General features: G+C 49.8%; 2 protein-coding genes across 7 annotated transcripts in view; one reads left to right on the forward strand and one right to left on the reverse strand.

Moving 5' to 3' along the window:
- DORIP1 (dopamine receptor interacting protein 1) overlaps positions 1-2,321 on the reverse strand; it is a 39,165-nt gene extending 36,844 nt beyond the window's left edge. For 3 of the 5 annotated variants that reach the window (XM_077267165.1, XM_077267156.1, XM_077267147.1), the window contains exon 1: positions 1,680-1,801. The gene's annotated coding sequence lies outside the window, so the exon portion shown is untranslated. Of the gene's footprint in view, positions 1-1,679 lie in introns of all 5 variants that reach the window. The other 2 variants (XM_077267129.1, XM_077267138.1) reach the window with 2 other exon arrangements.
- PRPF39 (pre-mRNA processing factor 39) overlaps positions 1,823-12,556 on the forward strand; it is a 98,414-nt gene continuing 87,680 nt past the window's right edge. The window contains exon 1 of one of the 2 annotated variants that reach the window (XM_077267087.1): positions 1,823-2,056. The gene's annotated coding sequence lies outside the window, so the exon portion shown is untranslated. The remainder of the gene's footprint in view (positions 2,057-12,556) is intronic. The other variant, XM_077267096.1, reaches the window with a different exon arrangement.

Consider the following 12,556-nt stretch of genomic DNA (forward strand, 5'->3'; position numbering starts at 1 on the left):
AGTGGCACCCAGGGGAAAGCACAGACGACCATGGAGGTATTACACTGGTCATAGCACAGTGGGACCCCTGGAGCAGCACACAGACCACCATGGAGGAATTACACCCATCAGGGCACAGTGGGACCCCGGGGGAAGCACACAGACCCCCATGGAGGTATTACACCAGTAAGGGCACAGTGGAACCTCAGGGGCAGCACACAGACCTCTATGGAGGTATTAGACCAGTCAAGGCACAGTGGTACGCCGGGGGAAAGCACATAGACCCCACAGAGGTATTAGACCAGTCAAGGAACAGTGGGACCCCGGGGGGCAACACACAGACCCCCATGGAGGAATTACATCCATCAGGGAACAGTGGGACCCCGTGGGAAGCACACAGCCCCCCGTGGAGGTATTAGACCAGGCAGGGCACAGTGGAACCCCGGGGGCAGCACACAGACCCCACAGAGGTATTAGACCAGTCAGGGAACAGTGGGATCCCGGGGGCAACACACAGGCCCCCATGGAGGTATTAGACCAGTAAGAGCACAGTGGGACCCTGGGGGCAGCATACAGCCCCCCGTGGAGGTATTAGACCAGGCAGGGCACAGTGGGACCCTGGGGGCAGCACACAGACCCCCATGGAGGTATAAGGGTATGTGCACACGCTGCGGATTTTGCTGCAGATTCGCAGCAGTTTTCCATGCGTTTACAGCACCATGTAAACCTATGGAAAACAAAATCCGCAGTGCACATTTACCAAAACCAGTCAGGAAAAATCCGCAAGACTTTCCGCAACGTGTGCACGTAGCCTTAGACCGGTCAGAGCACAGTGGGACCCCGAGGGGCAACACACAGACCCCCATGGAGGAATTAAATCCATCAGGGAACACAGTGGGACCCCGAGGGAAGCACACAGACCCCCATGGAGGTATTACTGCAGTAAGGGCACAGTGGAACCCCAGGGGCAGCACACAGATCCACATGGAGGTATTAGACCGGTCAAGGCACAGAGGGACCCCGGGGGAAGCACATAGAGCCCACAGAGGTATTAGACCAGTCAGGGAACAGTGGGACCCCGGGGGCAGCACCCAGACCCCCATGGGGGTTATTAGACCAGTCAGGGCACAGTGGGACCCTGGGGGCAGCTCCCAGACCCCCATGGAGGTATTAGACCAGTCAGGTCACAGTGGGACCCCGGGGGCAGCACCCAGACCCCTATGGAGGTATTATACCAGTCAGAGCACAGTGGGACCCCAGGGGCAGCACCCAGCCCCCCATGGGGGTTATTAGACCAGTCAGGGCACAGTGGGACCCCGGGGGCAGCACCCAGACCCCTATGGAGGTATTATACCAGTCAGAGCACAATGGGACCCCGGGGGCAGCACCCAGACCCCCATGGGGGTTATTAGACCAGTCAAGGCACAGTGGGACCCCAGGGGCAGCACCCAGACCCCCAAGGAGGTATTATACCAGTCAGGGCACAGTGGGACCCCAGGGGCAGCACACAGGCCCCCCCCATGGACCAAGCCCCCTAACACTGTGACCCACGTGCCGTCCACCCACACAGAGCACATCACGTGACGGTTCAGGCTTGCGCACTGTGACAGGACGTGTCCGCCCTGGTGACTGGTCGCTTGGCTGCTGTCAATCATTGGCCGCGCGCCGCGACCACCAGCCCGTGATCACTGTAACCTCACCCGCAGTCGGAGCTCGTTCTCAGCCCAGGAGAAGAGCGGAGGAGCCCCGAGGGGCGGCTCCTGCAAGCGCCGACATCAGCCCAGCAGCTCCTCCAGCCAGCTGCGTGAATAAACAAGCGCAACGTCACCACGTCCTTTGCGTTCCACACTGAATTCTGACGTCCCTCACGTCGAAAATGTTACCCGCCTCCTCCGTACGTGCCTAGTACGTGCTGACGTAAGGAGAAGCGGCCCTCTCTGGCGGCGTGTTGCAGTTAGCTCCCGCACTGACTACTGGCCTAAACGTTATTGTCGCTGGTGGATGTGTACTGTGGAGGCCTAAGGCGGGTGTGAGAGAGACCACACCCGGGTGAGCGGGAGCCGCGCTGTGACCGCCGGTACGTATGTGGGAGAGGGGAAAAATGGCGGGAGGCGCTTCCGGGGCCGTGTGTGAGGGGGAGACCCCGTCGTGTGGGAGAGGCGCTGCCGGGGCCGTATGTGAGGAGGAGAGGCGCTGCCGGGGCCGTATGTGAGGAGGAGACGGAGACCCCGCCGTGTGTGTGAGGGGGAGAGGCGCTGCCGGGGCCGTATGTGAGGAGGAGACGGAGACCCCGCCGTGTGTGTGAGGGGGAGAGGCGCTGCCGGGGCCGTGTGTGTGAGGGGGAGAGACCTCTTTTATGTTCTACATGTGATTAACCCTTCCCGCCGCAGTCCGTAACTTTTTAGTTACAAAATGCTTTATTTTTTTTGTTAAATTGTACATTTAGTTTGGAATTTACAGATACGATGACACTAAACAATTATTTCAAATTTTTAATTGTAAAATGAGTAATTGGGTTTTTCGATGGTCCTTTTTCTTTTCAATGCTTTTAAGCCTTCTTAGGCTACGTTCACATTAGCGTTAAGCTAATGTGCGTCGGGTTTGCGTCTGCGACGCAGTGGCGACGCATGCGTCATGCGCCCCCTATACTTAACATGGGGGACGCATGCGGTTTTTTTTTTGTTGCGTTGTGCAACACATGCGTCTTTTTTGCCGCAAGTGTCGGACCAAGAAAACGCAACAAGTTGCATTTTTCTTGCGTCCGATTTTCGGCAAAAACCGACGCATGCGTCACAAAACGCAGCGTTTTTGCGTGCGTTTTGACGCGTTTTTGCGTGCGTTGTGCGTTGCTTCGCCGACGCAACGGCGCACAACGCTAGTGTGAACGTAGCCTTAGGTATAGTTTGAGCACTTGGACTTGACAGGATGACCAAGATGGTGGTATTCAGTGGGCACCTGTTTGCCATGACAATCCCTGGGCACCCTGCATGAGGGGTGATGGGTGCCCAAAAGGACCTGCTGCAGTGCATACTAAAACCCTATGTGCCAAATTAACCTATACCTATGGTAGATATTTTAGTCGTATTCATCTATGCCTATTTTAGATTTTTTTTTACCGTTTCATTTTCTTAATTTAGTTTTCCTTTCCACTTCACTCTATTTGAAGCAGAGTAACCAATTTATTTACTTATGTATTTATTTTGACATAAAGTTGCTATACATGAATTCACTTTTTTGGAAACGGAATAACTGTTTTAAGCTCCGTTTTTTTTTTTTATTGGAATTAGTTCATATTAGTCCAACAAGGTTACCTTCCAAGTTCCATTAAGATCTTTTTAGGGATTCAGTCTTTATGCGCCGCCATATTCTTCCATACCTATGCCTACTGTGTTATCATGGTTGGAAACGGAATAACGGTTTTAAGCTCCGTTTTTTTTATTGGAATATGTTCATATTAGTCCAACAAGCTTATCTGCCAAGTTTAATTAAGATCTTTTTAGGGATTCAGTCTTTATGCGCCATAGTCTTCCATACCTATGCCTACTGTGTTATCATGGTTGGAAACGGAATAACGGTTTTAAGCTCCGTTTTTTTTATTGGAATATGTTCATATTAGTCCAACAAGCTTATCTTCCAAGTTTCATTAAGATCTTTTTAGGGATTCAGTCTTTATGCGCCGCCATATTCTGCCATACCTATGCCTATGGTATTTTTTTTTCTAAAGTTGTATTTTTCCTTTCCACTTCACTCTATTTAAAAATAAATTACCGGAGGTTAAACTTTAATTGCGTTTTCAACAAGGCAAACCCATACATTTCTATATAGTAACATTAAATTTTAAATAAACACTGAATCCCTAAGAAGATCTTGATGCAACTGTGAAAATAAGTTTGTCATTAATATGAACTTTTTCCAGCAAGAAAAACAGAGCTTAAAAATGTAATTCTGTTTTCAACAATGTTAATTCATACATTCCTATATAATAACTTTACATGTCAAATAAACAGTGAATCCCTAAGTAGATCTTTATCGAAAAATTTTGCCTTAGGCCGGCCTCACACTAGCGTGTTTTACGGACGTATGAGAGGTGCTGAAAATACGGATTGCATATGGTACAATGATTGTCTATGCCCCAGCCGCGCAGTATGCTGCCCCAGCCGCGCAGTATGCTGCCCCAGCCGCGCAGTATGCTGCCCAGCCGCGCAGTATGCTGCCCAGCCGCGCAGTATGCTGCCCAGCCGCGCAGTATGCTGCCCAGCCGCGCAGTATGCTGCCCAGCCGCGCAGTATGCTGCCCAGCCGCGCAGTATGCTGCCCAGCCGCGCAGTATGCTGCCCAGCCGCGCAGTATGCTGCCCAGCCGCGCAGTATGCTGCCCAGCCGCGCAGTATGCTGCCCAGCCGCGCAGTATGCTGCCCAGCCGCGCAGTATGCTGCCCAGCCGCGCAGTATGCTGCCCAGCCGCGCAGTATGCTGCCCAGCCGCGCAGTATGCTGCCCAGCCGCGCAGTATGCTGCCCAGCCGCGCAGTATGCTGCCCAGCCGCGCAGTATGCTGCCCAGCCGCGCAGTATGCTGCCCAGCCGCGCAGTATGCTGCCCAGCCGCGCAGTATGCTGCCCAGCCGCGCAGTATGCTGCCCAGCCGCGCAGTATGCTGCCCAGCCGCGCAGTATGCTGCCCAGCCGCGCAGTATGCTGCCCAGCCGCGCAGTATGCTGCCCAGCCGCGCAGTATGCTGCCCAGCCGCGCAGTATGCTGCCCAGCCGCGCAGTATGCTGCCCAGCCGCGCAGTATGCTGCCCAGCCGCGCAGTATGCTGCCCAGCCGCGCAGTATGCTGCCCAGCCGCGCAGTATGCTGCCCAGCCGCGCAGTATGCTGCCCAGCCGCGCAGTATGCTGCCCAGCCGCGCAGTATGCTGCCCAGCCGCGCAGTATGCTGCCCAGCCGCGCAGTATGCTGCCCAGCCGCGCAGTATGCTGCCCAGCCGCGCAGTATGCTGCCCAGCCGCGCAGTATGCTGCCCAGCCATGTATGACACAGGTTTAAAAAATAAACATATACTCACCTTCCGCAGGCGAGTTGTAGCTCTGTCGCCTGTGTGGGATGCAGGCGGCAGCTTCCGGTCCCAGGGTGTGATGACGTCGTGGTCACATGACCGTGACGTCATGACAGGTCCTTGTCGCGCAGGACCTGTGATGACGTCGCGGTCACATGACCGTGTTGCGGTCACATGACAGTGATGTAACGGCAGGTCCTTTCCGCGCAGGACTTGTGATGACGCATTCCTTTCATTAACTGCTCAAACAGATCTGATTAGTGAGGTCTCGGTAGCATAACTTTTCCTTTTTGGCAGCATTGAGTAAACTGATTGTCAGATGGTTTTTCATCAATGAAATTCAGAGAGTCGCATTTAGAGCAAACTGCGTTCATATTCCCACAGTAGTGTTCATGAATTGTACATTCATTGTCTGTTACGTAATGTGCAAGTTTTTGACTATTGTCCTGGTCGTGCCTTCGTTGGTAGAGCATTCGTTTTTTATGAATTTGGCGATCATGTTGTTCCTGTCGTACAACAGTTTGTTGTGGTGTCTCCGGTTGGCGACGGTGTCTGTGAGATTCCGCATCCTGGGCTTGTCTAGCAGCAGTTTGTTGTGGTGTCTCCTGTTCCCGATGTTGTCGTTTTCTTGCTGCTGCTGCTTTTCTGTCATCCTCATTGGCGTATTTTCGTTTACGACCCATTCTAAGATAGAAACACAGGGAGATGCCGCCCATAAAGGGAGACGCAGGCACACACCCTACACAATGGCGGCACTTGACAGCAGTGGAGGACAATGATGATTCCAGAATTCGCGGCAGACTGTGCCCGTAGCTGATTGGTCGAGGCCGGCTGGCCTCAACCAATCAGCAAGTTGGGATTTCCGAGACAACACGAGACAAGGACAATGCCCGTCGCTGATTGGTCGAGGCCTGGCGGCCTCGACCAATCAGAGACGCGGGATTTACAGGACAGACAGACAATTAAACCCTTAGACAATTATTTATATATATATAATTATAATATTATAAAATGTCAGTGAGACACATATGTATATATGTATATATTTCCTATCTCCTCCCAAACCCGACATGATATGACACATGGTTTACATACAGTAAACCATCTCACATTCCTTTTTTTTGCATATTCCACACTACTAATGTTAGTAGTGTGTATGTGCAAAATTTGGGCGCTCTAGCTATTAAATTAAAGGGTTAAATCACGGAAAAATTTGGCGTGGGCTCCCGCGCAATTTTCTTCGCCAGAATGGTAAAGCCAGTGACTGAGGGCAGATATTGCCCCCCCCGGCTAAAGACATCTGCCCCCAGCCACCCCAGAAAAGGCACATCTGGAAGATGGCGTGGGAAAATATTAAGAAAAGTTCCCAGGCTCGAATTCCTATGAGGACATCCAGCAGAGGGCGCATCACCGTGATTGAAGGCAACTACAAGTCATTGACCTACATTCCATTCATTCCCCAGGGTTTTACAGGCAGGAGCTCAGCAGCATTAGCGGAGCTTCTGCTTGTAAAATTAGTTAACCCCTTCAGATGGATTTACATTGTGGGACGTGACAGAATGACGGAAGGTATGGGATATTGTTGTTTTTTTATTTTACCTTTTTTACAGAACGAGGGTCTTCAGGTGGATTACCAGTATAATAAAATATTACAAAAACCTGTGTATTTATTTCATTAAAATACTTTGTAATTATGTGTGTGTGTGTGTTTTTTAACCATTTCATACTATTGGATTAATAATGGATACGTGTCATAATTGACGCCTCTCCATTGTTAATCTGGCTTAATGTCACCTTACAATAGCAAGGTGGCATTAACCCTTCATTACCCCATATCCCACTGCTACACGGGAGTGGGAAGAGAGTGGCCAAGTGCCAGAATAGGCGCATCTTCTAGATGTGCCTTTTCTGGGGTGGCTGGGGGCAGATGTTTGTAGCCAGGGGGGGGGGGGCAATAACCATGGACCCTCTCTAGGCTATTAATATCTGCCCTCAGTCACTGGCTTTACCATTCTGGTGGAGAAAATTGCGCTGGAGCCCACGTCAATTTTTTCCGACATTTAACCCTTTATTTTAGCAGCTACAGCGCTGAAATTTTGCACATACACACTACTAACATTAGTAGTATGGAATATGCAAAAAAAAAAGGGGATATGAGATGGTTTACTGTATGTAAACCATGTCTCATATCATGTCGAGTTTAGGCAGGAGAAATGAAAAGCCGGCAATTGAATTACCGACTTTTCACTAACACCGCTGCGTATTTCTCGCAAGTCACACTGCTGGTCCGTGTGGAATCCGTATTTTTCTCGCCCCCATAGACTTTCATTGGCGATTTTTTATTTTTATTTTTTTTGCGCAATACGCTGACAAACGCAGCATGCTGCGATTTTGTACGGCCGTAGAACGCCGTATATTACGGATCCGTAATATACGGCTGATAGGACGAGACCCATTGAGAAGCATTGTGCCGTATGTTATGCGAGTTTTACGCACGTAGTTTCTGCGCTCTTACGTCCGTAAAACTCGCATGTGTGACGGCGGCCTAATACTTACCAAAGTGATGATGGGAGAGCCTGGTGTTGCAGCTTGACTTCTGTAAGATATGCCCCAGCTAGCATGTCCACTTACTCTGCATTCTCTGGTTGCTAGGGTACTGGATGTGTGAGAGGAGGGTTTATATACTATCTCAAGGTAGACAATATTAACATTAGCTTCTAGCCTAAAGGTACCATCACATTAAGCGACGCTGCAGCGATATAGACAACGATGCCGATCGCTGCAGCGTCGCTGTTTCGTCGTTGTGTGGTCGCTGGAGAGCTGTCACACAGACAGCTCTCCAGCGACCAACGATGCCGAAGTCCCCGGGTAACCAGGGTAAACATCGGGTTACTCTGTCGCGTCCCCCGGCGTCCGCTTCCCTGCACTGTGTAAGCTCCGGCCCTAAAGCAGAGCGGTGACGTCACCGCTGTTCTCTGCTATACGGCCGGCCGGCACTGACACAGTGCAGGGAAGCGGACGCCGGGGGACGCGTCAGACACCGGAATGTAAGTATGTAGTGTTTGTTTGTTTTTTACATTTACACTGGTAACCAGGGTAAACATTGGGTTACTAAGCGCGGCCCTGCGCTTAGTAACCCGATGTTTACCCTGGTTACCAGTGAAGACATCACTGAATCCGTGTCACCCACACCGATTCAGCGATGTCAGCGGGTGATCCTGCGACGAAATAAGGTGCTGGCCTTCTAGCTCCGACCAGCGATGTCACAGCAGGATCCTGATCGCTGCTGCGTGTCAAACACAACGATATTGCTATCCAGGACGCTGCAACGTCACGGATCGCTATCGTTATCGTTGTTAAGTTGTTCAGTGTGAAGGTACCTTAATCTCACTCAAAACATCACCCTCCCTCTCTCAGTTCAGGTACACAGAGAAGGGAGTTGTAAGGCTATGTGCACACGTTCAGTATTTATCGCGTTTTTTTCGCTGTAAAGACGCGATAAAAACGTGAAAAAAACGCTTACATATGGTTCCCAATCGTTTCTATGTAATCCGCAAAACTTGTGCAAATGTTGTGATTTTTTCCACGAAAAAACGAATCGCGGAAAAAAAAGCAACATGTTCATTAATTTTGCGGAATCGCTGATTTCCCGCACACTGTACAAAATCTACCATAGGCATAGGTACAGACAAATATGACTAAAAAATCTACCATAGGCATAGGTAAAATCTACCATAGGCATAGGTAAAAATAGGCATAGGTAAAATCTACCATAGGTATAGACAAATATGACACATAGGGTTTTAGTATTTTCCACCTGCTGCCACCACCGGGATCACACCATGTAGGGTGCATTCAGACCTCTGTACAAATGAGTCCACGATCATATTCCTTTGAATCCGTCAGCAATGAAAAAGAAAAAAAAAAAAAAAGAAAAAATCTCCAGCATGGATCTTCTAAAAGTCAATTTATTAGAAACACTTTAAAATGCAAACATTTGCAAAAAAGAGAGATGGGGGTCCCAGGTGGTCAACGCCGACGCGTTTCGACCATCAGGTCTTAGTCATGGCATTTCCCTATTTTTGTATTTTGAATCCGTCACGCTCAGGTCAGGCCATAGATCGTGCTCAGACCCATTTGTACTGCCATCTGAATGCTCCTTTGGATTAATGTTTTGGGAAACGTTTTTATATAGGCAGCTGTACAAGTGTTGCTGATTATTAGAATCCTGATGCAGCACCCTCCACCGGTCGGTCAAAACATTGATGTTAAGTTTGCAGCACCTGCATATGTTGATGTACAGGCTTGATAATAAGGTTGTGTCCATACATTCTCGGAGCGGTGTACAGGTTCGATGGTGAGGCTGTGTCCGTATGTCCTCGCTCGGAGCAGTGTACGGGTTCTATGGTGAGGCTGTGTATCCGTATGTTCTCGGAGCGGTGTATGGGTTTGATGGTGAGGCTGTTTGTCCGTATGTTCTCTCTCGGAGCAGTGTACGGGTTCGATGGTGAGGCTGCGTTCTCTGTTGGGGCTGCTGTGGGTCCTCCTGAAGTGGCCTCCCCACCCTTGGGATTAGTACACAATTCCCCAAAGAGCAGAACTTAACCATTTGGCCAGAGAATTAGAGGCCATGTGTTAATGAAGGCAAGGAGGAGCTGATCTGGGACCCCCTGCTGTCTTTTGTGCATGGCAGCCCATATCACGGGGAAAGCTCTAGACAAAGCGTCACAGACATCTAGAGATGAATTATGAGAGTGCCGTGCATCTCAGGGTGAAGTTCAATATACCACCAGAACCCTGGGAGCCCTCCGCAAGCATCCCTGCATCTCATATTTTTTTTAGCTGCCCCTTATACAGAGCTATCGAGACTCTCCATATCCAAGTTTGGACTCTCCATATCGGTCCAGCCCCAACAAAACCGTTGAGACGTCAGTTGTCCCGTTTGGACCTTCTGCTAGGAAGTTATGACCCATCCTAGATATTGGGGAATTATTTCAGCTAGGAGGTCGGGGAGGAGAATTCAGTCCAAACCAGAGGGACAGTGGTGAATATGGGAGAGGGCGAGCTAGGGGTTAAAAGCTAGCTACACCCCTCTAGCTTTTGTCTTTGTACTGCCATGGAAGCCATGTCACGTGTGGGGACGGACCAGAAACTAAGAATGTGCCTGTGGATACAAGAGCTTCCCTTCATCCAAAAGTAATAAGAAACGCTAATGTGACATATACAGTTAAGTGCTATCCCCTACCTGTACCCTACTTTTATCTGTACTTCTGGCTGTAATATCTATATATTACTCTGTATTATTAATATAGCACCATTAATTCCATGGTGCTGTACATTAGAAAGGGGTTACATACAGAATTATAGATATCGTTTACAGTAAACAAATGTACAATGACAGACTGGTACAGGGGGAGAGGACACTGTCCTTGCGGACTTATATTCTACAGGATAATGGAGAAGAGACAGAAGGTTGGGGGGGGTGCAGCAGCTCTTGTGGTGGTGAGTCGTCAGAATAGTTATTGCAGGCTTTCCTGAAGAGATGGGTTTTTTCCAGGTTCGGTCTGAAGGATCCGAGGGTGTTGAGGCGTGGAATTACAGAGGATGGGGGATATTCGGGAGAAATCTAAGGCTAGGTTCACACTGAGTTAGTGTGACCCGTTTAACGGACTATGTTACACCGTGGCATAACGCGGTGTAACGTAGTCCGTTAACGCCGCCATTGAATGCAATGGCGGACGCATCGCTAGCGCACGCCCACAATGGGCGTGCGCTAGCCATGTGCCGTCATTGAGTGACGGACCCGAGACGCGGGCTGCAGCGTTTCCGGGTCCGTCACTGCTAGCGCAGATGGAGCTAGCAGAGCCCTATCTGCGCTAGCGGGTTGCAAACGCCGGCACTTGCGCTAGCAGCAGCCCGTTAGCGTATGTGCTGAACGGGCTGCTGCTAACGCAGTGTGAACTTAGCCTAAAGGTACCGTCACATTTAGCGACGCTGCAGCGATCTAGACAACGATAACGATCGCTGCAGCGTCGCTGTTTAGTCGTTGTGTGGTCGCTGGAGAGCTGTCACACAGACAGCTCTACAGCGACCAACGATGCCGGTCCCCGGGTAATCAGGGTAAACATCAGGTTACTAAGCGCAGGGCCGCGCTTAGTAACCCGATGTTTACCCTGGTTACCAGTGCTAATGTAAAAAACAAACACTACATACTTACATTCCGGTGTCTGTCGGGTCCCCCGGCGCTGTGCTTTCCTGCACTGACTGTGAGCGCCGGCCGGAAAGCACAGCGGTGACGTCACCGCTGTAATCTGCTTTACGGCTGGCCGGCGCTGACAGTGCAGGAAAGCACAGCGCTGGGGGACAGACACCGGAATGTAAGTATGTAGTGTTTTTTTTTTTTTAACATTTACACTGTTAACCAGGGTAAACATCGGGTTACTAAGCGCGGCCCTGCGCTTAGTAACCCGATGTTTACCCTGGTTACCAGTTAAGACATCGCTGAATCGGCGTCACACACACCGATTCAGCGATGTCTGCGGGAGTCCAGTGACAAAATAAAGTTCTGGACTTTCTGCTCCGACCAACGATGGCACAGCAGGATCCTGATCGCTGCTGCGTGTCAAACTCAACGATATCGCTAGCCAAGATGCTGCAACGTCACAGATCGCTAGCGATATCGTTCAGTGTGAAGGTACCTTAAGGCCACGTGCACACGTTCAGGATTTTTCGCGTGTTTTTACGCTATAAAAACGCTTACATATGCCTCCTATTATTTACAGGGTATTCCGCATTTTTTGTGCAAATGTTGCATTTTTTTCCGCGAAAAAAGCAACATGTTAATTAAAAATGCAGAATTGCGGGGATTCCGCACACCTAGGAGTGCATTGATCTGCTTACTTCCCGCACGGGGCTGTGCACACCATGCGGGAAGTAAGCAGATTATGTGCGGTTGGTACCCAGGGTGGAGGAGAGGAGACTCTCCTCCACGGACTGGGCACCATATAATTGGTAAAAAAAAAAAAAAAGAATTAAAATAAAAAATGGTGATATACTCACCCTCTGATGGCCCCCGAAGTGTTCCCGCCTCTCTGGTGCATGCTTTCTCTTCCGTTCCTATAGATGGTGTGGTTCAGGACCTGTGGTGACGTCGCTGTCTTGTGATTGGTCGCGTGACCGCTCATGTGACTCGCGACCAATCACAAGCCGTGACGTCATCGAAGGTCCTGAACCACACCGGCATCTATAGGAACGGACGCCGCTGAGATCGGCTGTATGCAGAGGGTGAGTATAACCATTTTTTTTTTTTTTTTAATTATTTTTAAACATTATATCTTTTACTATAGATGCTGCATAAGCAGCATCTATAGTAAAAAGTTGGTCACACTTGCCAAACAGTATGTCAGTCAGTTTTCCAAGCGATGCTACAGATCGCTTGGAAAACTTTAGCATTCTGCAAGCTAATTACTCTTGCAGAATGCTAAAAAAAAAAAGCGAAAAAAACGCAAAAAAAAAAAAAAAAAAAAAA

Source organism: Ranitomeya variabilis, chromosome 1 (genome assembly GCF_051348905.1).
Source record: "Ranitomeya variabilis isolate aRanVar5 chromosome 1, aRanVar5.hap1, whole genome shotgun sequence".
Classification (NCBI taxonomy): Eukaryota; Metazoa; Chordata; class Amphibia; order Anura; family Dendrobatidae; genus Ranitomeya; species Ranitomeya variabilis.